At 35.2% G+C, this 26,986-nt stretch overlaps 1 long non-coding RNA gene across 4 annotated transcripts in view; it reads right to left on the bottom strand.

Annotated features, from left to right (window-relative positions):
- LOC144375430 (uncharacterized) overlaps positions 1-26,986 on the bottom strand; it is a 216,962-nt gene that overhangs the window by 40,140 nt on the left and 149,836 nt on the right. The window contains exon 4 of one of the 4 annotated variants that reach the window (XR_013435274.1): positions 16,041-17,297. The exons of the other annotated variants lie outside the window; for them this stretch is intronic. This is a non-coding gene — a long non-coding RNA (uncharacterized LOC144375430). Of the gene's footprint in view, positions 1-16,040; positions 17,298-26,986 lie in introns of those variants that run through there. 4 annotated transcript variants of the gene reach the window in all.

The following is a 26,986-nucleotide window of genomic DNA, read 5'->3' as shown; positions in this document are numbered from 1 at the left end:
GAAGGGTGGGAGTTAAACAATGTATCTAACAATGAAGAGTGGGAAATGGAAGGGTTCTCCTCATGTGAATTGTTGTGATTTGTAGTCTGAAGACTGCATACTTCACCTTGTACTGTTGTTAGTAAAAAGTAAAAATGGAGACAGGAAAGGAACCAGAAAAGGTATCATAAGTTACAGCATCTGAGCAAGAAAGAATTTGAGGAGATACTTGATTGTAAAGGGAACCTCACTTTAAGAGCTTGAATATACCTTGTGTTGAAGGCGTGGTCTCCAAGGTAGGGGAGCTGTTAAAAGGTGGGACCTAAAGAGATGAAGTTAGGTCAGCAAGGATCTGCCCTTGAAAGAAATATTGTAAGCCCAGTCCTTCCTCTCTCTTGCCTCTCTATAACCATCAGCATCTAGTCCTCCTCCTCTGTCATGCATTCCCAACATGAATTATTTTGCTACTATCTGTCCAAGACAACATAGTCAAGTAGCAGGCCAAGAATGAAACCTCTGAAACCCTGGAACAAAATAAACCTTTCAAGTTTTTTATCTCAGGTATTTTGTCACAGTTACACAAAGCTGACCTGGACATAATTACAAAGAAAATATTGTATATGCATAAACAGATTAAAAACTACAAATTGTAATGGTTTTAAGTTATTATTATTTAAATATAGCATAAACTGGCTAGACATTTGACTTCAAAGCACATCTCACCTAGGATGTTAAATGCCAGAACACATGTAAGGTGAAGCAGCTACCACAAGGTAAGAAATTAACAAATATCAACAAAGTTTATTTCAATGTAAAAAAATAGTATTAAATGCATTTATTAAATAAAAACAATTTGAAAAACATGGACATATTTATTTAAGCTATTTTGTATAAAAATGAATCACAGCTTTTATTTATTTATTTATTTTTAAAGTTACAGTTAGATACAATACCTTTGTTTTATTTATTTTTATGGTGGTGCTGAGGATGGAACCCAGGGCCTTACACACGCTAGGTGAGCACTCTACTGCTGAGCCACAACCCCAGCCCCTGAATCATAGCTTTGGTCGCTATTTTATATTGTTATCTTACAGTTGTTTTTTTTTTTTGTATTTCTAATACACATATCCTGGACCAAATCATTCACAAAGGGTCATGAAGGGAGATATATTTTATATTTTAAGATCATTTCCATAAATTTTTAAAAAGTAAATCAAGATTTCAGAACCTTTTCAATCATTTATAGATATTAACTTTTCAGACTAATTTCATTCTGTACCATGTCCAGATAGCATATATGATTCAAATGTCAATACCAGATCACATAGGTACATGGTGAACTATAATAGTTTGCCACTGTAGTGGGCTTGAGGCCATGAATTATTCACCATGATAAACCAGTAAAGCAAATTACACAAAGAAGACATTTCTCTGGGGCTTACTTCACAAGGTCCTTCATCTTTGTATCCCAAGGATCTTGAGCATGATAGCTGGCACATGACACTATATGGAATCAATAAACTGTTCAAATAGTGGTTCATTTAGAACAGTGGAGGGCTAAGATGCATTTGCTATTATCCATACACACATTATTATTAGATCACTCTCCTTCCCACCCTAAGACCCTTAGGAAAAGAAGACAAATCCAACCATAAAATGATGAAAATAGTTAATTCTTTTAACTTTTAAATTTCTTTTTAGTTATACATGACAGTAGAATGTATTTTAAAATATCATACATACATGGAGTATAACTTCCTATTTTTGTGGTTATACATGATACAGATATTCACTGATTATATATTCATATAAGAACATAGGTAAGTTGTGTCCAATTCATTCTACTATATTATTCCCACCCCCCATCATCCTTCCCTTCATTTCACTTTGTCCAATCCAGATAACTTCTATTCCAGCCCCTCACTTATTGGGAGTTAGAAACTGCATATCTGAAAGCATAATTGACTTTTGGTATAGTTCCAATCATTTAGTGGCAAATGCCATAATTTCATTCTTCTTTATGGCTGAGTAATATTCCATTATGTATATGTACCACATTTTCTTTATCCATTCATCTGTTGAATGGTGCTTAGGTTGGTTCAATAGCTTGGCTGCTACAAATATTGATGAGGCCACATTAATACAAGTATGATGATTTTTAAGTCCTTTGGATATATTCTGAGAAGTGGAATAACTGGACAAAATGGTGGTTCCATTCCAAGTTTTCTGAGGAATCTCCATACTGCTTTCCAGAGTGGTTGCACCAATTTTCAGTCCCACCAGCAATGTACTGAGAGTAGCTTTTCCCCCACATCCTTGCCAACATTGTAACTTGCATTTTTGATAATTGCCATTCAGACTGGAATGAGATAGAATCTCAGTATAGTTTTAGTTTGCATTCCTCTAATTGCTATATATGTTGATTTTTTTTTTTGGTTGAACAACTGTATTTCTTCTTCTTCTTCTTCTGTGTATTGTCTGTTCAGTTTCTTTGCCAATTTATTCATTGTTTTTTTTTTTTTTTTTGTGTGTGTGTGTGTTAAGTTTTTTGAGTTCTCTATATACCCTAGAGATTAGTGATTTATCTCTGAGGTATAAATGGTAAAAGTTTTCTCCCTTTCAGTAGGCTCTCCACATTCTTAATTATTTCCTTTGCTGTGAAGAAGCTTTTTAATTTGAAATCATCCCACTTATTGCTTCTTGATTTTACTTCTTGTGCTTTAGGAATCTTGTTGAAGAACTCCGTTCGACATAAGGGAGAGATGAGTCTACCTTTTCTTCTAGTAGGTGAAGGGTCTCTACTGCCCAAATCCTTAATCCTCTTTGAATTTTGTGCATGGTGATATATATGGTTAAGTTTCAATCTACTACATATGGATTTCCAATTTCGCAAGCACCATTTGAAGAAGAGGCTATCTTTCCTCCAATAAGTTTATGATGCCTTTGTCTAGTATGAGATAACTGTATTTATGTGGGTTTGTCTGTCTTTTACTCTGTACCATTGGTCTCCATGTCTGTTTTGGTGCCAATGCCATGCTATTTTTGTAACTATAGTCTGTGGTATAATTTAAGGTCTGGTATGGATTCCTTCTGCTTTACTTTTATTGCTAAGGATTGCTTAAGCTATTCTCATTCTCTTGTTTTTCTAAATAAATTTCATGACTGCTTTTTCTATTTCTATAAAGAATATCATTGGAATTTTAATGGGAATTACATTAAATCTGTATAGCACTTTGGGTAATATGGCCAATTTGACAATATTAATTCTGTCCAAGAAAATGAAATTTCTTTCTTCAGTATTCTGTAGTTTTCATTGTAGAGGTCTTTGCACCTCTTTTGTTATATTGAAGCCTAAATATTTTATTTTTTTGAGGCTATTATGCATGGGAAAGTTTTCCTAATTTCTTTCAGTTGATTCATCACTGATATATAGGAGTGCAATTGACTTGTGGGTGTTAACTTTATATACTGCTACTTTACTGAATTTATGAGTTCTAGAAGTTTTCTGGTGGATTTTTGAGGGGCTTTTAAATATAGAATCATGTTATCCACAAAAAGGGATACTTTGAGTTCTGCTTTTTCTATTTGTATTGCTTAAATTTCTTCTAATTGCTCTAACTAGTTTCCAGACTATGGTGAATAAAAATGGTGAAAAGGGGCATCTCTGTGTTGTTCCAGGTATTAGAGGGAATGTTTTCAATTTTTCTCTACCAAGAATGATGTTGGCCTTGGGATTGGCATATATAGCTTTTACAATGCTGAGGTGCATTCCTACTATGTCTAGTTTTTCTAGTGTTTTGAACATGAATGGGTCCTGATGTTGTCAAATGCTTATTCTGCATCTATTGAAATAAATCGTGATTGTCTTTAAGTATATTGATATGATGAATTGTGTCTATTGATTTCTGTATGTTGAACCACCTTACACCCCCTAGGATGAACCCCACTTGGTCATGGTGAAAAATCTTTTTAATATGCTTTTTATGTGATTTGCCACCATTTTAAGAATTTTTGCATCTGTCTTCAGGGATATGGGTTTGAAGTTTTCTTTCCTTGATATGTTCTTTTTCTGGTTTTGGTATCAGGGTGATACTGGCTTCACAGAATGAGTTTGGATGGGCTCCCTCATTTTATATTTCATGGAATAATTTGAGGAGGATTGGTGTTAGTTCTTATTTGAAGGGCTGGTAGAACTCAGCTGAGAATCCATCTGGTCCCGAGTCTTCTTTCTTGGTAGGATTTTGAAGTCATCTTCATTTTCACTGCTTGAAATGGAATCTGTTTAAATTTTCTAGGTCATCTTGATTCAATCTGAGTAGATATTATGTCTCTAGGATTTTGTAATGTCTTCAATATTTTCTATTCCATTAGAGCATAAATTTTCAAAACAGTTTGATTGATTGTATTCAATAGTGCCCATTGTGATATTTCCTTTTTCATCGTGAATTTAGTAATTTGGGTTTTCTCTCACCTTCTCCTCATTAGCTTGGCTAAGCATTTATCAATTTTATTTTTTCAAAGAACCAAGTTTTGTTTCATCAATTTTTTTGGTTCAATTTCATTGATTTCAATTAAGTATTTCCTGTCTTCTACTGCCTTTGGTGTTAATTTGTTCTTTTTCTCGGGCTTTGAGATGTACTGGTAGGTTATTTGTTGACTTTCCATTATTTTAATGAATGAGTTCAATGCAATGAACTTTTCACTTAGCACTGCCTCCATAGTATCTCAGAGATTTTTGATATGTTGTATTATTCTCATTTACCTCTAAGCATTTTTACTTCATCCTTGATTTCTTCCACTATCCATTGGTTACTCAATGACATATTATTTAGTCTCCAGGTTTTAGAATAGCTCCTATTCTAATTTTATCATTGATTTATAATTTCATTTTATCATGGTCTGATATCAGGCACTAGCTTTTTTTTTTTTTGTATTTGCTTAGAGTTGCTTTGTGGCATTTTACAGAAGGATCCACACATTCCTAAGAAAGTGTATTCAATCATTGATGGATAAAATATTCTATGTTAAGTCAAAATCCTTATTTTTTAGTTATATAATTTCTTAATTTAGTTTTTGTTCTTTCCAGGGGTGAGAGAGGTGTTTTAAAATCACCTTGTATTACTTTGTTTTTGTATTTGTTGTTGTGGTCTATTTGAGATCTTTGAAAGGTTTGTTCAATGTATGTAGATGTTCCGTTATTTGGGGGCATAAATCTTTATGGTTGTTATGTCTTGTTAATGTATAATTCCCTTAAGTAGTATGAAATGTCCTTTCTTTTTCCTTCTGATTGGCTTGAAGTTCACTTTGTCTGAGATTAGATATCCCTGCTTGTTTACAAGATCCACTTGAGTAATATGTTTTTTACCCATCTTTTCACCTTCAGTTTGTGGATGTCTTTGCCTATGAGGTAAGTCTCTTGGAGACAGCATATTATATTGTTTCCTAATGCAATCTGCCAGTGTATGTCTTTTGATTGGTGAGTTTAGGCCACTGACATTCAATGTTATTATTGAGAACTTATTTTTATTCCCTGTCATGTTGATTCCTTTTTTTCATTTGAATTAGTTTCTCTTTCGATTATTATTCTAGTTTAGTTCCTATCTTTGCAGGTTCAGTTTTATTTTTTTTTTAATTTCTTCATGAAATATCTTATTATGTGTTGTAATACAGGATTTCTAGTTGTGAATTCTTTTATTTCATTGTCAACTATGAAGTTTAATTTTGCTGTGTATATAGTTTCTTGGCTGACATCCATTTCTTTCAGAGCTTGGCATATTTTATTCCAAGATCTCCTAGCTATTAGGATCTGGAATGAGAAATCAGCTGGATTGGTTTCCCTCTACATGTTGTTTTTCCTCTTGGATGTTTTAAAATTCTATCTTTATTCTGCATGTTAGGCAGTTTAATAACATGACTTAGTATAATGTTGTAATTTTGTATTTTGGGGGTCCTGTAAGCCTCCTGTAAGCCTTATGTATTTGATTTTCCATTTCACTTTAGGTTTGGAAATTTTTTCCAATATTATTTCATTGAAAAGATTGTCATTCCTTTAGCTTGTATCTCCAAACCTTCATCTATTCTGATAATCTTACATTTGGTATTTTCATATTATTCCATATTTCTTAGAAGTTCTGCTCATAGTCTCTTAGAATATTTTCCTCATGGTCAACTATTTTCAGTATTATATATCTTATCTTCATTACCTGAGACTCTGTCTTTGAAGTGATCCAATGTATTGTGATGCTTTCAATTGAATTTTTAATTTGGTTTGTGAATTCCTTCATTTCAAAGTTTTTTTTTCCAGGATGTCTATTTCTTTATTGATATGATCTTTCCCATCCTATATTTTCAAATTTTACTCCTTATATCAAACTTTAATTCACAGGTCAGTTTAACTATGTGCATTCTAAACTCCTTTTCTGACATTTCTCCCACTGTGGTGTGAATGAATTCTATTACTAGAGTATATTGGTTTGTTTAGGCCAATTTGGACCCCCCCTTTTGTTTTGGTTGGTGTGTCTACCCATCTAACAGTATGGGTCTGAGGCAGTAGCATTTCTATCTTGTGTACTTATAGTGTCCCTGAAGAAGTTTTCCAGTACCTCACGCTCTACAGTGAGACGAATAATAACAAATGAAAACAACATATATTATTAAACCAAATAGTTCCTGCTATGACATCTATAATGTTAACTATCACAGTAATGAGAAGTAATAAGATCATTTATTGCTTACAATAAAAATGGTAATTTTCCAAAAGTATTTACAATTTTGAATGGTGGACAGGGAGAGAACAGAGGTGATATGGGGTGTGATGATTATGAGGGTAGAGGAGAAACAAAAAACTAAAGAAGAGTGAAAGAATAATAGAGATTTTCTGTCAGCATAAGAAAAGGGAACCAATGGAAATGGATTAATAGGAGAAATATATATAAAATTTTAAAATTAAAAAAATAAAATACAAAACAAAACAGAAATATAGCAATCATACATCCTGTCCCTCAAAAACTGACACAAAAAATAACTGGTTTCAAAAATTCTAGAAATGAGAAAAAATACAAATAAAAATATGTATAAATGTCCATGAACCATTAAGGTCACAAGTAGAAAAAAAAAGGAAAAAAAAAAGAAGAATCTTGATGAAAAGTTAAAGAATTGTTTCTATTAGAATTCAAAAGATTCTCAGCTTCCTCTCAGCAGTGTTTGGTGGGGTCATCTAGAGTGTGATGCCCCACCCTCAGAGAAGTAATCCATATGCAGGTGAGGTTTAGGCTTAGATATGCTAGATATTTCTTGCTGAATGCCAATTGTTCTGGAGATTTCACAACATCACACCTCCAAGACACAGCTATTGCCCATTCACACTAGAAGACTGAACTCCATGGGTTTTACTCCTGTGGTCAAGGAGCCAATTCTTAGCCCACTATGTCACCTGCAGACCCCATGTTTCCTGGTCTCCAGTTCTATCTCCAAAAGCTCAATCTCTCCCATCTCCACTCTTTGGAATTTCCTGGCATGTACATTTCTCCTAGCCAGTCCTGCAAGAGGCTGGATTGGAAGGGGAGAGCCGAGTGGACTTCCATGACCAATATTCTCCTGTGTAAACTTCTCTCCACATTTGATTTTATCCTGGTCTCTTAGGCATAGTCTACATCGTGCAGTGTGGTTTGCCAGCGCAGTATTTTGGGCCAAACTCAGGTTTGCCAGGAAGTGGCTCCCCTAGCTGCTGGTTACCTCACTATGGCAGCAAAATAATTCCTTTCACTGTCCGCTGCATGCAACCAGGATAGATTCAGCTTCTTTTCTGCACAGAGATATTGTGCTTAATCAGCTTAATCAGACGGTGTCTTTGCTCTCTAAACTCTCCATACCCATGCCTTAGGCCTCCTAAAAATGCAGGTTCCTTTAATTCTCTTATCCCTACACTTTGCACGTGGAGGAGGTAAGTTTGTGGCTAGTACCTCCAGCTGCAGGAGCAGCTGTCTTGCTGGGGATTTCTTCCTTCCTATATCCAAACTCCAGTGTCCCCAATGCACTTTGAATGATCACTTCCCCCAACCCTCTTTTTCATTTATTTATTTATTTTTGCTCACCCACCTTACTGAGAAGCTGCTTAACTTTTCTTGGTTTCACACCATGAAGCAGCCAGGAAAGTGTCCTCAATGTTTCCATCTTGAAACTTCCCCCGTTTATATCAGAAAATTTTAGAAGATGAAGATCATTTCACAGTAAGAAAGATATTTGGAAATGATTGTGTCCAGGCAATACTGAAAGGGGAAAAGGAATAGAGACAAGATAGTGATAAAAGCAAAGGAGGACATATAAATGCTAGATGTCAGGATGAGTGATAGCTCCAAGTGTCCATAACAGACTGCTGGAGGATTAGGGATCACAGCAAGTTTCAGATGAACCCAGGAAAAAGCAGCAGGTACCAGAATACATCTCAAAGCGAAAATGTGAGAGCATTCAGAAAAATTAGAGTTCTGATTAATATTGTTTATCAAAAACATTACAAATAGTCTAAATAGCTTGAGGTCTTTTTTTTTAAATGGTTGAGTCTGTCAAGTTCACTTTTATAGAAATCTTAAAGATTTTAAGTAGAACATTTGGTGACTTTCAAAAAAAATTGTGAAAATATTTTTGAAAACAGCAGCTATGACTGCTTTTGTATTATTTTTTCAACATTAAATTGAAATAGCCCTCAAATTTCAGCTATCTAATGACTGCAAAGAGAAAAAATTCTTAAACAAAAAGCACAGATACTGTGAGCTAATTTTGTACATTGTCCTGCCATAATTTTAGTTCTAGGTTAACTTTATCTTGAAAGGTTGAAAATAAAAAAATAAAATGAATATTTCATAAAGATACTTGAAGATATTTCTATTTTACAAAGGCCACAAATCCTATACTGGTTTGAGAATAAAGAAAGTAGATTCAGAGACTATGTGTCTTCCATTACTAATTTCAGGGCACTACTGGACAAATTATGTTGTAAGAATGATTTGGTGAATTAAAATTCATTCCCATCTCTCCTATTGTTTCCGAAGAAATCTAGGAATTGGAGATACTCAAATAGGCATAGCACCATTCATTGCCTGTTAACAAGAATTTTTACTGTAGCCCAGGGCATGAAAAGGGGAGGCTCTTGTGCTATAATAAGGCCAGAGTTATTAGTTATTTGTTTCTTATAAATAAGGTCAAAGTTATGTTAATAGAAGGAATATGGATTTCTCACAGAGACCAGATGGGAACCTTTAGAAATGAATGAATTCTCACAGTGGGAGGTATGTTTGCTTTCAGATACTTTGGTGAAAATAAGCTCCACTCTATCATCCATTTTCTCTCTCCAAATGTGAGAGTCATCATTATACTCCTTTAATAGAGCCAGAAGATAAAGAAACTGTAACATACCCCCTCATTCCAGCAAGATCAGTAGAAAATCATCAGCACCTGGGTGAAAAGCTGAGAATTTCCAGCACATGCTTTAGGCTGCAAAATTGGAAAGACCCAAGGGATATCTGACAACAGAGCAGTTGGAAAATTCAGAGTGCTTATGTGTGTGGGTGAGGGTGAGTTCCAGACAAAAGGGAAAGAGGTTAAAGAGAAGACTGAAAGAAAAGGGCAAAGAGATGCTTATGTGGGACACCCACCCACTCCACATCCGAAATCTACTTCAAGTCATTGATCCTGATATGACAAGAAGCACTCAGGTAGCTATGTGACCTCATTCTTCACCTATGCATCTCTGTACAGGTAGCTTTGGGGTCAACAACATGAAACCTAGAATCAATTTCTTAAATTTTATTTAATATTTACATTCACTTTGGAATACTTGCTTTGGACACAGGAGCTCATCATAGTAGGATCTAGGGTAGAGAACAATTCCTACACCATGGCTAAAGCAGTCTCTGCAGCACCCTTGATGTGGAGTACTGGCAACTAAATGGGACCCACCACAACTGAGGTCAAGCATGCGGAAGCAGGCTCACAGCTACAACTCACAGCACTTCCTAAAGTATTTCTGGGGGAAACAGGGCTGGGTGAGAAAATGGAAGAAACCTCACACAGCTTACAAATAATGCTATTTCTTTGGAAAGACTGGTATCACTAACATTAGATCCCTAAAATGTACAATAAAGGCTACCAAAATGACTTCTCCCCTAGCTCTGGCCCTCCAAAGATCGCAATGAGCATTTTGTAAATAGGATGGTGATTTATGTTGAGACAAATGCCAATAGTAGGACAAAAATCTTAAATGGGAAATACTCTTCAGGATTAAGAGCAAAGAAACACAAATATACATATAAAGATAAAAGGAAGCTCAACTGTAATATTCTCTGGGTTTTTTAAGGAAGCTGCTTATACATTGTTCCTATGTGCTATTAATATTCCCTGAAAGATTTTACCCAGAGCTAATTGCTCCAAGGCAAAAACCTTGGGCGGCATATTTTAGCACAATGTGTAATTTCAACATCCAATTGATAAAAAAAAAACTATAAAAGACATGAAATAGACAAGACTTGAAAAATAAAAAAGGACTCAAATTTTAAAAGTTAACCAATTTTATAAAACCTCATTGAAATTAGCAGAGATGTAAATGAATCAAAGAAGATATAAATTTCATAAGGAAATACTAATAGAACAGTTACTTTTTATGCCTTATGTAGAATATATGAAACACCTTTACAGAGTGTGTAGTATTTGTCTGTACATACACATAAACATGTATATAAACAATATAATTTGCAATTATACTTTTACTATCTCAACACAGAGAAATAAGCAAAAATTTAGCAATAAATTTTCTTTGATCATGCAAGTTAACCATGAGATCAGGGATTCAAATCTTATGAAAAGCATACCCAGGGTTGTGATTGTATAGAAGCTATCTATTTTCCTTGATGAAAATAGATGGAGATGGAAAGTTAGTTGCAAGGTTATCTTTTCAAAAAAGGTTTACAGGATTTTTTTTTCAAAAAACAGATTTTTAGAATTTTTGTTGTCATAGAAACAGTTTGAGAATACATAAAAATTGACAGAAATCAGAAATATTCTAAAACACTAATAAGAAATAAGGAAGCAGCACACTAAGATGAATTTAGCACTTTATTCCACTATTCCAAAATAAATTACTTCAAAGGAGATGATTTTTCAGGGTCCTTATACATAATAACTTCTGAGCTATGTTTATGTTCCTTCAGACTTATGAGCAAGGTTTATAAGGAGAAAGAAGCAGGACAAGTATATTAATGAAAGTAAATGGTAACCTGAGGAATAGTCTTAGAATTTGATGCCTCCTTTATTTTTCTACATTCAAGCTTATTCTAGTGAAATAAGAACTCAATTGTGATACCTGATAACAAAAGCAAGGACAAAATGCCTGAAACCTGGGTTCATCTCTTTGAAAGGATTCTCTTTTCCCTATTGTCCATCTTTTTCCACCCTAAAATCTTCTCCCAGGAACTATTTTTTTTTATTATGCTTATCCTAACATTTGTTTTTCTCCTTCATTTTTCTTTCTTTCTCTGAGCTTAAAAAGTTTCGTCCATATTTTCTCCATAGTCCCTCTTTATATGCCCTGTTGATCAAATTGTCAGACAAAAAGAAAAGTCAGGGGAGGGTGCACACCATTTCCACCCATCCTTTAGGGAAATAGGGGAACAGGAAACAAATCATTATTTTACAAAAATTCTCAACTTCAACAGGAAAGCAGTGAAAAACCATAAAACATAAAACTAGGGAAATTAGTTCTCATGTCTGAACAGATTTTTTTCAATTAATGATATTTATCAAATATTTACTTTGATTTAATCCACAACTCCAATGAAATTTAGATGTTTTGCTATGTCCCTGCCTACCCACCAAACTGCAGCATAACTTTCCAGAAATGCACCAAGTGTGACAGAACCCTAAAAGAAAATCTCTTGTAAATGTTATTGCACTTGAGTAGTCAAAGTCTTTCAACATTTTTAAATTCCTTATGTTTTTTCTCATCACTAGTGGAACACTCTGGAATTTGCCTGTAAATTTATCATTTTCATTTATTTATAAAAAGTGTTTGCTAATTTCATTTTTGACTGAAACTAAATATAGAAAGTAGAATGTCTCAGAAGTTGTGCATTAAGATTTGACATCTCTTTTGAGATCCATATTTTCTTTCTAGCATTTCATATAGTCACATTCCTATTCTAGAGGATAATGGCTTCTATATGGAAAAGAAAAAAGTAAATAAGTACATTTGCTTTGTAAGCCATTACCCTTTTTTGAAGTGGGAGGGTAATTTCATCAGCATAATCCTATTTTATTGAGTGTATGAGGTCACAATTGCTCCATTTCCCTAGAGTATATTGTTGGACTTATTGGGATAGTTGGTAGGGATTCAAGATGGTATAAGGCTAGAGGTGTAGAAGCAACCGACTTTAGTAAAATAATGTATAATGACGATAAAAATGTTTTCCGAAGCAGCAGCATGTTGGGTAAATGAAGCTCCAAAGTTGTATGAATTCCAAATTATTGTTTAAAAATTTAACTCTCACAAGCATGAGGCAAATATATCCCATTACAAACATAATGAACATCATTTGTAGCTAACGAGTCCCTTAAGTGTCTTCTTTTTCTCTTTGCTTTTTCAGTTCTGTTTATATATCTTTAAACTCACTGATTATTTCCAGTATACCAATAAGCCCGTTAGACATTCTTCTTCATTTATGTTAAAGTGTTTTTTTTTTTTTTTATGACTGGTATTTATTTTGATTCCGTTATTCACCTAGTATCCTTGTTTGGGCCTCCCCTGTTGAATTTAAGTTTCCCTGGATTCCTTTCTACAAGGTCTGAAAGGTGGTTCTTTCAGCTGTAATCCCCACTTACTTTACAGGAGCCATAATGATGTGGTAGTAGGAAGTTCTCACTATCCTATAATTAGATTGCAAGATCGTATTAAGCCTGTGACTCTGGGATGTAACCTTGATAAGAGTTTGTCAGCTTTTTCTTTTCCCACTCCATAAGGTGAGAAAGGAAGCTGGAGGAGACTGGAGTTTCAAGTTTTTCCCTTTCTTCAAGTTAGTTATGCTCTGGTAAAAGATAATTTGGCTAAAGTCTGGTGAAATAGTTTCCTCTGAGTACAGGTTCCTTCTCCCTTCTCCTTGCAGGAAGTATAGATGGAGTGCTTTTCCTCCAATTTATCTTCCTGAGAACCTGGTAGAGCTTCTGAAGGTAAAATCCATGAAAGTGTGGGATCCCTCCTAAGGCAAAACTCCAAGTATTTCTTCACTGAAGTTAGTCCATGCTCAGTCTAAAAGAAAGGAAGAAAGGAAGAAAGAAAGGAAGAAAGGAAGAAAGAAAGGAAGAAAGGAAGAAAGAAAGGAAGGAAGGAAGGAAGGAAGGAAGGAAGGAAAGAAAGAAAGAAAGAAAGAAAGAAAGAAAGAAAGAAAGAAAGAAAGAAAGAAAGAAAGAGAGAGAGAAAGAAAGAAAGAAAGAAAAAGAAAAAAACAAGAAGAAGAAGTAAGCATTAACCAGGATCCTGTAAGCCTTCCTATCAGGATTCATCAATGGCGTCTGTGCCCAGTGAGTTTGATTCTTTCTTGTTTGGACTCTCCAGTTTGAGAGGCAGCAATTTTCCTTTGTGACTTCAATTTTCTGATAGATTTGTGGAGTTGTTGACTCAGTTTGTTGAGAGTTTTCCTTGTTGCAAAGAAAGGGGTGATGACTTTCAAGTTCTTTATATTCTAAGCCAATACTTTAAAATGTTACTTCTAAGAATGATTCAACCAGCTCACTCATAAAGATATATTATTCACTAATCATTAAAAATTTGATTAATCAGGGATTAATGCTTGCACCCAATTTGTTAATCCTTCTTCAGCTATTGTGAAAACTGGCAGATGTTTCTGTCAGGATCCTAATGAGAAATAGAGCTTAGTTTTCCTGGTATTCAAACACATATTCCAACTTACAGTTTAAGTCTTAGTTTTAAAAGAACCATTTGTGGCCTTAAGATTATTAAATTTGGCCTAAAGCTGCATTTGTGATTTGAATCCCTACATAGCAAACTGCAACATGACTTAGATGTAAATAAACTGCAACCTTCCTTATCAGTATATTCTTTTAATAAGTAGCTGAGTTTCAGTCAAGCTTAGGCTGCCCCTGATCATACCATGCCCATATACTGCAAATGTCTCATTGTACATGTGCAAATGAGGCAAATGCTGAGCCTTAACCAGTCAAGCTGTGCATATGCATCATTTCAATTTTCTATCTATAAATAGTACCTACATTTCTCTGTAGGTGGACTTATCTAAACCTATTCTGGTTTAAGTTACTATCTGAATCATTTGCTCAAATAAACTTTGCAAAATTTTTAATTTTTCTAAAGTTTTTATTTTAACAAGAAAAATGTTTGAGAGATTATTATAAATGTGGTTACCAAGTCTATGTTTACATATTTGTAAAAGGAGAATACTCACTGCTGATGGAAAGGTTGCCATCTGCTCCAGACATTTTTGAAAAAAATGGCAAATTTTTAGAAGATGGAAAGAAGGCCTATTTTCTTTGCTTATATGCCATTCCCTGAAAACACTTTTATTATTATCATTATTATTATTGTTATTATTATTTTTAAAAACATTACAATGCTCTTGACATATAATATTTCATACATTTGATTCAAGTGGGCTATGAACTCCCATTTTTACCATGTGTACAGATTGCAGAATCACATTGGTTACACATCCACGTTTATACATACTGCCATACTAGTGTCTGTTGTATTTTGCTGCCTTTCCTATACCCTACTAGCCACCGTCCCCTCCCCCCCTCCCTTTTTCTCTCTCTACCCTATCTACTGTAATTCATTTCTCTCTCTTGATTTTTGTCCCCTTTTCCCTCACCTCCTCTTATATGTAATTTTGTATACCAATGCAGGTCTCATTCCATTTCCATGCAATTCCCCTTCTCTCTCCCTTTCCCTCTCATCTTTCCTCCCTGTTTAATGGTAATCTTCTTCTCATGCTCTTCCTCCCTGCTCTGTTTTGAGTTGCCCTCCTTATGTCAAAGAACACATTCAACATTTGTTTTTAAGGGATTGGCTAGCTTCACTTAGCATAATCTGCTCTGATGCTATCCATTTCCCTGCAAAAGCCATGATTTTGTTATTTTTTAGTGCTGAGTAATATTCCATTGTGTATAAATGCCACATTTTTTTATCCATTCATCAATTGAAGGGCATCTAGGTTGGTTCCACAGTCTAGCTATTGTGAATTGTGCTGCTATGAACATCTATGTAGCTGTATCTCTATAGTACGCTCTTTTTAGGTCTTTGGGGAATAGTTCGAGAAGGGGAATAGCTGGGTCAAATGGTGGTTCCATTCCCAGCTTTCCAAGGAATCTCCATACTGCTTTCCAGATTGGCTGCACCAATTTGCAGTCCCACCAGCAATGTATAAGTGTACCCTTTTCCCCACATCCTTTCTAGCACTTGTTATTGTTTGACTTCATAAGGGCTGCCATTCTTACTGGAGTGGGATGGTATCTTAGAGTGGTTTTAATTTGCATTTCTCTTACTGCTAGAGATGGTGAGCATTTTTTCGTGTATTTGTTGATTAATTGTATGTCCTCCTCTGAGAAGTGTCTGTTCCGGTCGTTGGCCCATTTGTTGATTGGGTTATGTGTCTTCTTACTGTTTAATTTTTTGAGTTCTTTGTATACTCTGGATATTAGGGCTCTATCTGAAGTGTGAGGAATAAAAATTTGTTCCCATGATGTAGGCTCCCTATTTACCTCCCTTATTGTTTCTTTTGCTGAGAAAAAAAAAAAACTTTTTAGTTTGAGTCTGAAAACACTTTTCATTTAAGATAGCAACACTTTGATAGAAAGAGCCAAATGACTGTATATCAGTAGTTAAATAAATTATCTGACATTACAAACATAAAAAGTTGTTTTGATAATAAACTCATGAAAAACTGAACTATGTATGTTTTTGGTAGGTATAGTAATTTTTAAATTCTTACACCAAAACAGATGGATTATATTTTATATGTTGTTATCAAATGGACTAAACTGCCACATTTTCGAATACCCACTTGAACCAATACTTTATTTTTTAAACAAAATGACACCAAAGGATTTACTCAACAGCATGAGATACCACTCAATATTTTTCCTTAGTAGAAAGAAAATGTCTTTGGGAGAAAATGACATAAAAGAAAAATATAAGCTAAAACTTTAAGGAGGTAAGGACTAATGATGTGTGAAAATTTAATAGGCTCCAGTAACCTACTATGGCTTACTCCATTGGTTGAGGAATGGAAGAAAAAGCAATTCTCTGGGTAATGTGAATAAGGGTTATTAGCAATAATAATGGATTTTTAGCTGATAAATTTGCAGATTAAGCAACCTCTGCCACAGAGGTTAGTAATATTTCACAGATATTGCTCAAAAGAATGGAACAGGTATTTTATTTTTGTATGAAGAAAACTACCAAAGTGTTTGGCACCAGGCTTTCTGCTTCCACATTTTTTTTAAATCTAGTGAGAAGAATTCTACCTATATTGAAATTTTTATGACATTTCACTCATTCATTTAATCATGCAGTGTTCTATAGTTATGTTCAAATCATCTGGCACTCTTGTTCTTTTTAAAGATCACATCAGAAAAAGCAACAATTTTAAAGCAAAAGTAATGTAAGTTTCTTCATTGGAATTGCATTTTGCCCTTTTCAAATAAAAAAAAAAACAGTAAAATTTCAAAATGACCATTAAGTTTTCTACATTCAAATTTCACTGGCCAGTCAAGTGCCTTTAGAAAAGGGCCTTTGATGGTTTCACAAAGAACAACTATTGCTCTGATTAGCCAGTCTGAGAGGTCCCAAGAACAATGAATAAAGAACTGCTATTGATACAAATTGCTCTAGGATGATTTGATACATGGGAAAGAAATTGCAGAAACCTACTCTCCCTGCCTCCATCTTCATTCCTGCCTTAAGTGACTCATTACTTCCTCTCTGCCCAAGATCTGTAGCACTTATTAAAATAATCCATGCTTTTGGGAAGATTTAAGATGGCACATTAGAGGGAGGTTGTATTTCTGGTTGCTCCATGGCTTGAGATTCATGCAGGTTCTTAGCAAGGTGGTTGAAAGAGGGAATTTACTAAAATTTAATTTTTGACAGTCAGAGTGTCATCGAAGCTCTGAAATTCAGGTGCATTGAACAAGGAATGAGTCCACTGGAGCCAAGCCAGTTGCAGCAGCAGGGAGGCAATGCTGGTTCACCACAGAGGGGAGGGATAACAGAAGCACAATGAACACATTTGGCATGGAAGAACCTGTGGATCAGAAAAACATCCTGAATTTAATTGATACAGAGGCTGCACAGTGAACTGGTGTTTGGAAAGTGCTCTCTCCATTGGCACGTGGGGAAGTAAGGAGGTAGACATCTTGAGGAGGACAAGCTCAAGTTTGTTGCTATGGGAACCTGGGAGATCATAGTAAACACTGCCATCCTGTCCCAACAAGCACATAATCACGGGCAGCAAAGTATGAGGAGGATTGGCTCCATTGTCCCTTAAATAGGATTCTTGGGAGGTTTTGGAGATGCAGACTCCTAGCAGAAATGGGCATCTGCCTGGCCCTAGGTGTGTGTTGATCTAATCTCAACAGAGAAATCACAACCCAATAAAGCCCTAAGTCCTTATTAGACTTAAGCCCCAGTTGCCAGAAATCTCTCATAGGAGTGCACCGATCAGTGCACACAAAGTTTTGTCAGTGCAGACAAAACTCCAGTTGATAGAACTTCCCATTTCATTCAAACTTATACAGGTAGAATATAAGTAGCTTTCAGTTTCAACCAGTTTCAGTTTTATACCACTCTGGCTGGGAGGTTAATGAGTAACAAAAAAAAAAAAAAAAAAAGAAGGTGTTAACAACCCCAAGTTCTTATATGCACTTCTGTGTGCATTCTCTATCCACCTCCCCCCTCCAAAGCCCAAGAAGAAATGAAAAGATATCTGGGAACAAGCAGTGAACCATGCATTCTCTTCCACAGTTTTGATATTAATGGAGAAAATTCTTTGATTTTTCATTAAGAATCTTTTTTTCTTGGAAGGAATTTCAAGATGGCAGAATAGAGGAGGTCACTTTCCTTGCTGCTCCATGCAGTGAAACTGTTTATGCTATTGCATTTATTAATGCTATGGATGACATAGTCAACACATGCTGTTAACTTTAATTTCTTATCTAGTTCATGTTGTTATTTTTGCTGTTTGACATATGCTAACTATACCATTACTATTTTTGTAGTAATTAGTGTTGTAGAAGTCATAGTAAGCACAAAGTATTTATGTGAATATTGTACATTGTCCTTTTAAGTTTTTGTTATTATTTCCCTCTTCCTGTGTGGTGATGGGAATCTCTAGGGACACTACAAGCTCAGCAGGTAAAACTCTGTTGCTGTACTAAATCCATCCAAAAGACAGCACACCTTGCTTCAATATATACCCCGATAATGTAAATTAACCACAAACTTCAGCTGCATTTTAGAACAAAAAACCTAAATTAATGACCAGAATGTAATGATAATGGCTGAAGGTGGGCCCTCAGGTCACATTCTTGGACATCCATTCCTATAGCAAAAACAGAATTAACATAAAGGTTGTAAATGTTGCACCCATGAGTGGGTTTTAATCTGAATGACTCTAGGACAATTTGGCAAGGGAAGGCCATATTCTCAAATGGCCCAGACATAAAATTGGAAGAGAAATCCATCCCAAGTGATGCATTAAAAAAAAAAAAAACTACACATAAAAAAAACTATGCAAAATCACTTCTGATGGGATGGCCCAACAGATGCATGAAAAACTAAACCAGAAATATGAAAAAATGAGGCAACACAATGCCTCTTAAATTTAATAATTCACCAGTAACTGACTCCAAATATCTTAAAGATGATGAAATATCAGATAAAGAATTCAAAAGTATGGTCTAAAAAGGATCGATGAATTCCAAGAGAACACAGAAAAACAACCAAAAGAACTAAAGATAAGAAACTCAATAAGGAGGTAGAGATATTGATAGAAAACCAAACAAAAATCTTGGCAATGAAAAACACAATATATCAAATAAAATGTTCAGTTGAAAGTTGCTCTAATGAATAGACCATGCTAAAGACAATCTCAGAACTGGAAGACAAGTGGCCAAACTTGGACATTTAGACAGTATTAAGGAAAAGAATTAGTAACCATGACCAGAATATACAAGAACTCTGGGACAACATTAACAGACCAAGTTCAAAAATCAGTGGAATCAAAGAGAATTATTTTTGTTTGTTTTGTTTCTCTTATTTGTCTCTTTTATTTTCCAGATACAGCCAAGTCTCTTGTTTTCTGTATCCCTTTTTCTTTTTGTCTTCCTCCTCCTTTGTAACCATCACTTGCTACTTTTTTTTTTTTTTGCATTTTCTGTTCAGATTTTGAACATTCATTCATCTACCTTTCCATCACAGATTGAAGCTAATGATATTAATAACCTCTTCAGGAAAATAACAAAATTTTCCAAACCGTGTGAATGAGATGGAAATTCAGACATAGGAGGGAATCAGACAGGATCAGAAAAGAACCTCTTCGGGACACATTATAATTAAAATGCCAAACTTACAGACAAAGAATAGAATTTTTTAAAAGACTCAAGAGAAAAAACATTAGGTCACATTTAGAGGCAAGCCAAGCAAAATCACTTCTGATTTCTCAGCACAAAAGCCTGTAGGGCTTGAAATGACGTGTTCCAAGTCTTGAAATAAAATAACTATAAACCAAGATTGCTACAATAAGCAAAGCTATCTTTCAGAATACACAAATAAATTTTAAAAGTTCCAAGATATGCAGAAATTAATAGAATTTATGACTACTATGCTAGCACTACATAAAATAGTTAAAGAAATGCTCTCAACACTCCAATTAAAAGACATAGGCTGGCAGAATGGATTAAAAGACATTGTTTTAAAATGTCTTTTAATTAAAAGACTATGTTGTTTGCAAGAAACTTTCCTTACAAAGACAGCTATAGGCCGAAAACATAAGAATGGAAATCAACATATCATGCAAATGGAGGCTAAAAACAAGCAGAAGTACTGACCCTTATATCTGACAAAGCAGAATTCAAGCCAATATTAAATAAGAAGAGACAAAGAAGTTCACTTGATACTGGTAAAGGGAACAATTCAATGAGAGGTTATAGTAGTAATATTTATGCCCTAAATATTGTTGCGTCTAAATACATAAAACAGACACTATTTGGACTACAGTCTCAGAAAGACCCCAGTATTATAATAATAATAATAATAATAATAATAATAATAATAATAATAATAAATTTCAACAACTCTCTCATCAATAAATAGATCATGTAATCATGTAGACATAAACACAGTAAAAACCCTTTGTACCTCAAAACTATTATAAATCAAATGGACATCTACAGAATATTTTATCCAACAACAGTTGAATATACTTTCTTCTTAACAGCTAGTGGAACCTTCTCCAAAATAGACCATATTTAGGCCAAAAATCATCTCTTGATGAAATAATTTTTTATATATTATCAGATCATAATAGAATGAAATTAAAACTCAACACCAAAAAAAAATCCTATAGAAATTATATAAAACATGGAGATTGAACTATGTACTTCTGAATGATGAATGATTGAAAAAATCAGGGGAGAAATTCAAAAATTCTTATAATCAAATGAGACTAGTGACACAGCATACTAAAAGCTCTTGGACACTATGAATGTGGTTATAAGTTTATAACTATGAGTGCCTACACAAGAAAATCAGAAAGATCCCAAACAATCTAATAATATATCTCAAGGCCCTTGAGCAAGGACAAACCAATTCCAAAACCAGAAGGAGGAAGGAAATAAGATTAGAGCTGAAATCAATAAAATTAAGAATAAAAACATAATACAAAGTATCTATGAAACAAAGAGTTAAACCAGATTGAAAAGCTTTTAGCCAATTAAGGAAAAGAGAAGACTCAAATCAACAATTAAAAATGAAAAAGAAGAAATAATCCCAGACAACACAGAAATTAAAAGGACATTAGGGAGTTTGAAAATGTACTCCAATAAATTGGAAAACCTATTGGAAATAGAAATCTTTCTGGATATATGACTTGCCAAAATTGAACAAAGAGAACATAGAAAACGTAAACAAACCAATAAATAGCAATGAAAGTCATCTCAATAGAAGTTGTTATGGTTTAAGATATGAGGTGTCCCCCAAAATCTCATGAGTGAGATAATGCAAGAAAGTTCAGACTTGAAATTATAGGATTTTGAGAGTCTTAACCTAATCATCGAATTAATCCACTTGAGTGGGTTAACTGAGCAGTAACTGTAGGCAGGTAGGGTGTGGCTGAAGGAGGTAGGCTTCTGGGAACATGCCTTTGGTGTATATATTCTGTTTGTGGTAGGGGGATTCCCCCACACACTTCCTGGTGCAGTGACCTGAGCCACTTTCTTCAGCTATACTCTTCCACCATGATATTCTGCCTTTCCTCAGGCTCTGAGGAATGGAGTCAGCCATCTATGGACTGAGACCCCTGTACCTGACAAAATTTCCCTCCTCTAAAAGCATTTGTCATGTCCTTTTAACACAGCAGTGAAAAAGCTGTGAAGAAGAGAAAGTGTTCAACAAAATTCAGTACCAATTCATGAAAAGAACACTGAAGAAATTGGGGGTAGAATAAACATAAATAGCTTTTGATGTTGAAGTATATCAAACCCAAAGCCAATATCATAGTAAATGGGGTCAAACTGAAAGCATGTCCTTAAAAAATCTGGAATAAGAAGGATATTCACTCTCTCCATTTCAATTCAATATGGTACTAAAAATTATAGGCAGCATTATTAGGCAAAAGAAGGAAATAAAAAAGAGAAAAATAGGGAAGGAAGAAGTCAAATCATCACTGTTTGTAGATGATATAATTATATACTTAGAATATCCAGAAAGCTCCACCAGAAGACTGCTAGAGCTAATAAACAAATCCAGGTAACAAAGTCAATACAAAAATCAGTAGCTTCACTATATACCAATAATAAATCTACTCAAAATGAAGTCAGGGAAAACAATTCCATTCACAAAATAATCCCATTCACAATATTCTTAAAGAAACACACAAACATACATACCCCTAGGTATAAATCTAATCAAGGAAGTGAAAGACTAAAAGACCTCTACAATTTAAGACACAAGAAGATGGAAAGACTGCCCATCATCATGCATAGACCAAAATCAAATTGTTTAAATGGCCATACCATCCAAAGTAATATACACAATCAATAAAATGCCCATCAAAATACCAAAGACACTTCTCAGAGAACTAGAAAAAAACAGTTTTGAAATTCATTTAGAAGAAAAAAGCAATTGTAAGCCAAAAAAGCAATGTTGGAGGCTTCACAATACCTGACTTCAAATATAATATAGAGCTATATATGACAAAAACTGCATGGTACTGGCATAAAAACAGACATGAAGGCCAATGGAATAGAAGACAGACAGACAAACCCACACAGATAGCATCATCTTATTTTTGACAAAGGTGCCAAAATATGAGGTAAGGTAAAGAGACCCTTAATAAGTGAGGCTGAGAAAAGTGGTTATCTATATGTGGAAGAATAAAATTAGAACCCTATATTTGATGAAATACCTAGGAATTAGACCAGACACTGTGCAACTGAGAGAATAAAATCAACACTCCAACACATAGGCAGAGGCAATGACTTTCTCAGAAATCCTTAAAGCTCAGAAAACAATACCAAGAGTAATAAATGGAATGGCATCAAATTTAAAAGCATCTGCACAGCAAATGAAAGAGTTAAGAATTCAAAGAGAGAACCTATAGAATGGGAGAGAATTGGGGGTAATTATTCTTCTGACAGAATATCCAGAACATAAAAAGAACTCAAACAGCCCCCGACACACACACATACAAATATAAATAAATAAAAAATAAAAACTTAAAAAACCTAACAACCCAAGTAATAAGTTGGCAAGTTAACAAAACAGACATTTCTCAAAAGAAATACAAATGGCCAACAAAAATATGAAAAAATGTTCCATATCTTTTGCAATTTGGGAAATGCAAATCAAAATCATGGAGATTAGTGATTTGAATCATGGCCTCTGACTCTCTCATGGCTGCATTGCACTGGGAGCTGCCTATGCAAAACTGCAGGTCAAGATGGCCCAGTTGCTATCACGATGCCAGCCCAGGAAGTCTACATGCAAAGGCACACAGCAATTATCAGTTGGGGCCTTGAGCTCAGTCACCAACTTCCTGGAAAAGAGAATTCTGAGCAAATCAAGATGACACTAATGTCTCATCAGTCCTACATCTTTCAGATTGCTTTGCTGAAACTTTCCTATAAATAACTTTTTGATGAAAACTGTATGGTAAATGTGCTGAGATAGCTCGGGGTCAGTCAAGACTCATCAGGGCTTGGCTGCCCACCTGGTCTCACCTTTTTCTGCCTTTTCTTCATTCCCCCATTGCTCCTTGTTTGGTTTTTGAATTAATGGCCCAGGCATGAGACCTTGGCACAAAACTACACTGAAATTTCATCTCACTCCAGTCAGAATGGCAGCTATCAAGAATACAAACAATTATAAATGCTAGAGAGGGTGTAGAGAAAAAAAAACAAACACTTTTTTTGTACTGTTTGTGTGATTATAAATTAATACAGCTAGGATGGAAATCAGTATGGAGGTTCTTTAAAAGACTAGGAATGGAGCCACTATATGACTCAGCTATGCCACATTTGGTGTGTATCCTAAAGTCATGTTATAGCCATACATGCATACCTATGTTTATCAGCATAATTCATAGCAATCAAACTATGAAACCAGCCTAGATGTCCATCAAGGATGAATGGATAAATAAAATGTGTTATAATGGCATTTTATTCAGCCACAAGGAAGAACAAAAGTATGGTTTCGCAGGAAATTGGAGGGAACTTCAGAACATATGTCAAGCAAAATAAACCAAACTCAGAAAGTCAAGGGTCATATGTTCTTTCTCATATGTGGAAGCTAGAGAGGAAAAATGAAAAGAAAGGTGAGTGTATGTGGGGGGAGAAGCTCATGAAATTCAAAAGGAGATCAATAGAGAAAAGTGACGAGAAGGAGAGAAGAAGAGAGTCAAAGAGGAAATACTGGGGAATAATACTGGCCAAATCACACTGCTGTATTTCTGTATGTATAAATCCCACCATTATCTACAACAACAAATAAAAACAAAAAAGGAAGAAATTTCAGAAATCTGAAACTAAAAATGGATGAGGATGGCTTCATAGAAAACATTATTTTGGCTTGGGTCACCCTACTTCTCTATACTGCATAGACCAGCACCAACACAGATTCCTTTGATGTAACCATGCTCCTATAGGGAAATGGTAAGCTGGAGAACTGCAGAGTCCTCATCACTTCCAAAGACACCCACAGATTTTCCCACTGAGGACCTCTGCAGTCCTCACTGATACTTATGGATTTGCTAAGAGTCCATACCACTGTCCTACCCTAGACTAGGAACATCACTGAACATTGCCTCCCCCCAAGGCACTGTGTGCCACCCTCTGTTCTGTATCAGAGCCTCATCTGTTGTATTCACTCAGGGGATGGAGCTGCCAGAAACTTCCATTTCCATATATACTTTCTGCTTCCACCTTCATGGCCATTTCATATATGGTCACAAGTCAAATATCAGTGCTACCCAGTGAATGCACCCACCCCATGAGATAGACCCTGCACCAAGGGCAATCCACTTGGCTATGAATTCCTGCCTTGGGGTAAAATCAGACCAGGAGAACCCCAGAAGTCTTAGCTATTGAACACCCTAAACTGTATGGTGAATGTGCTTGCTCCCTGTGTGATGGTTAGCCACAGTCTTGCCCACTGGTGGTCCCTCCAGACTTCACTGATGCCGATCTCAGATGAGGGAGCTCCATAGTAATGCTGCAGCACTCTCTCCAATGCCACAGAGCCCTCATGAAGCCAGAGTTGCCACATGCCCCCAGCTGACACCCTCCCACCCAACTGTAGATAAGATCTGTCTATGCTGAGGCCAGTCCACAAAGCCCAGATGAGTTGATTTTTCAAATGTGCAGAGATCAGCACAAGGATGCATTTTTTTAAAAAAAGGAAACATGACACAATCACAATTTTTCAGTAAATAATCCCAAAGAAACAAAGTTCTATGAATTGCCTGATAAAGAAATTCAGCATAATTATCTTAAAGAATTTCAGTGAGCTACAAGAGAACAAAGGCAGCTGAACAGAATCAGCAAAACAATACATGAACAAAAGAAGAAAGTTCAATAAAGAGAGAGAAATCATTTAAAAATACCAATCAGAAATTTTGGACCAGAAGAGTATAACAAATGAAATGGGGACAGCGGAGGGGAGAGGGATGATAGAGAGCTGACTGCAGACTCAGTTGAGCAGGGGAAAGTATCTGAAAACTTGAGAGAGAAGAAAAAATGAATAAATGAAAAAGTTGTAGAGAGCCTATAGGACTTGGGGATACCAAGCAAGTAATTATGTTAATTATGGGAATCTCAGAAAGAATAAAGAGAAAGGAGTAGAGAGCTTGTTTAAAAACTAATGACATACCTGGAATACAACTCATTCTAATTAGGATCCATTCTTATGATTTTACATGATATGGAGTTATACTGCATTTATGTATAATATGTCAAAGTACACTCTACTGTCATTTGTATCTAAAAAAATTAAACAAAAACTAATGATAGAAAACTTTCCAAATCTGGGGAGGGAAGTAACATAATGATGTCTGTGGAACTTCAAGCAGGCTAAATACCAAGAGGTCTTCACTGAGATGTCAAAGACAAAAAGAGAATTTAAAAGAAGAGAATGGAAACCTGAAAGGTGGAAGGGAAAATTTATAAGACTTGAAAGATTTCTCAGTTGAGACTTCATGAGCTAGAAGAGACTATAATAATATATTCAAAGTACTAGGTGTTGGGAGTCACCCTGGCTCCAAAGACTAACTTCCCCATTCTCCAAGAAGAGCCATCCAGTGGTGAGCCCTGCTGGCTCACATGATCCTTACCCACCAATCAGAGCCCTGCTGGCTCACATGTCCTTACCCACCAATCAGACTAACCCTTCTGGCTCACCTGATCCTTACCCTCCAATCAAAAAGCACCCCATGCCAAGTGTCAAACCACCCCTGGCTCTATAAATATGCAGAGCTGTCCCTCAATAAATGGGCATTTGCTCTGAGGACAGCCTTGTTTGTTCTTTCACTGGGGAAGAGGGCAACTGGCAAAGTACAAAACTGTCCTTTAGGATAAAGTCATTTCCAGATTAAAAACTAGGGAAGCACTCAGCAATTCAGGAGGCTCACAAGTTCATAGCCAGCCTCAGCAACTTAATGAGACCCTGTCTCTAAGTTTTAAAAGGGGGGCTAGTGATGTGCTCAGTAGTTGTACTCCTTACTCCCTGTTCAATCCCCAGTACAAAAAATAAAATAAATAAATAAATAAGTAAATAAATAAATATCTAAGAGCACCATCACCGCTATAACACAAAATCACAATAATTCTTTAAATTGAATTGAAAGTATGCCAAAGAGCAACATGAAAGGATAAATTTCACAGGTAAAGTTAAATCCAGACATATATACATAAGTAAATCTAATGGTATAAAGGTGGTGTGCAAGTTACTTTTCACCTTCAAATAAAATAGATCAGACAATGAAAAACCAAAATCAAAATCTGTCTATAAGAATGTGATTAATTCTGGAAGTGGGATACTATACAATCAATTTAAAAAAATTTAAAGACTCCAACTGAAAGGAACAAAACACATTGAAAATTGTTAATAGATACAAAATATAAAAAGCAATCTCTACAAGAACAAAAAGTGTTGTGGGGGTAGTGTTTTATGTGGTTAAAAGCATTGACTAAATTAGAAGATTATAATGATATTTTATGTAAA

Source organism: Ictidomys tridecemlineatus, chromosome 2, assembly GCF_052094955.1.
Source record: "Ictidomys tridecemlineatus isolate mIctTri1 chromosome 2, mIctTri1.hap1, whole genome shotgun sequence".
Taxonomy (NCBI): Eukaryota; Metazoa; Chordata; class Mammalia; order Rodentia; family Sciuridae; genus Ictidomys; species Ictidomys tridecemlineatus.
Note: the sequence above shows the minus strand (reverse complement) of the source record. Positions and strands in the feature narration are given on the sequence as shown.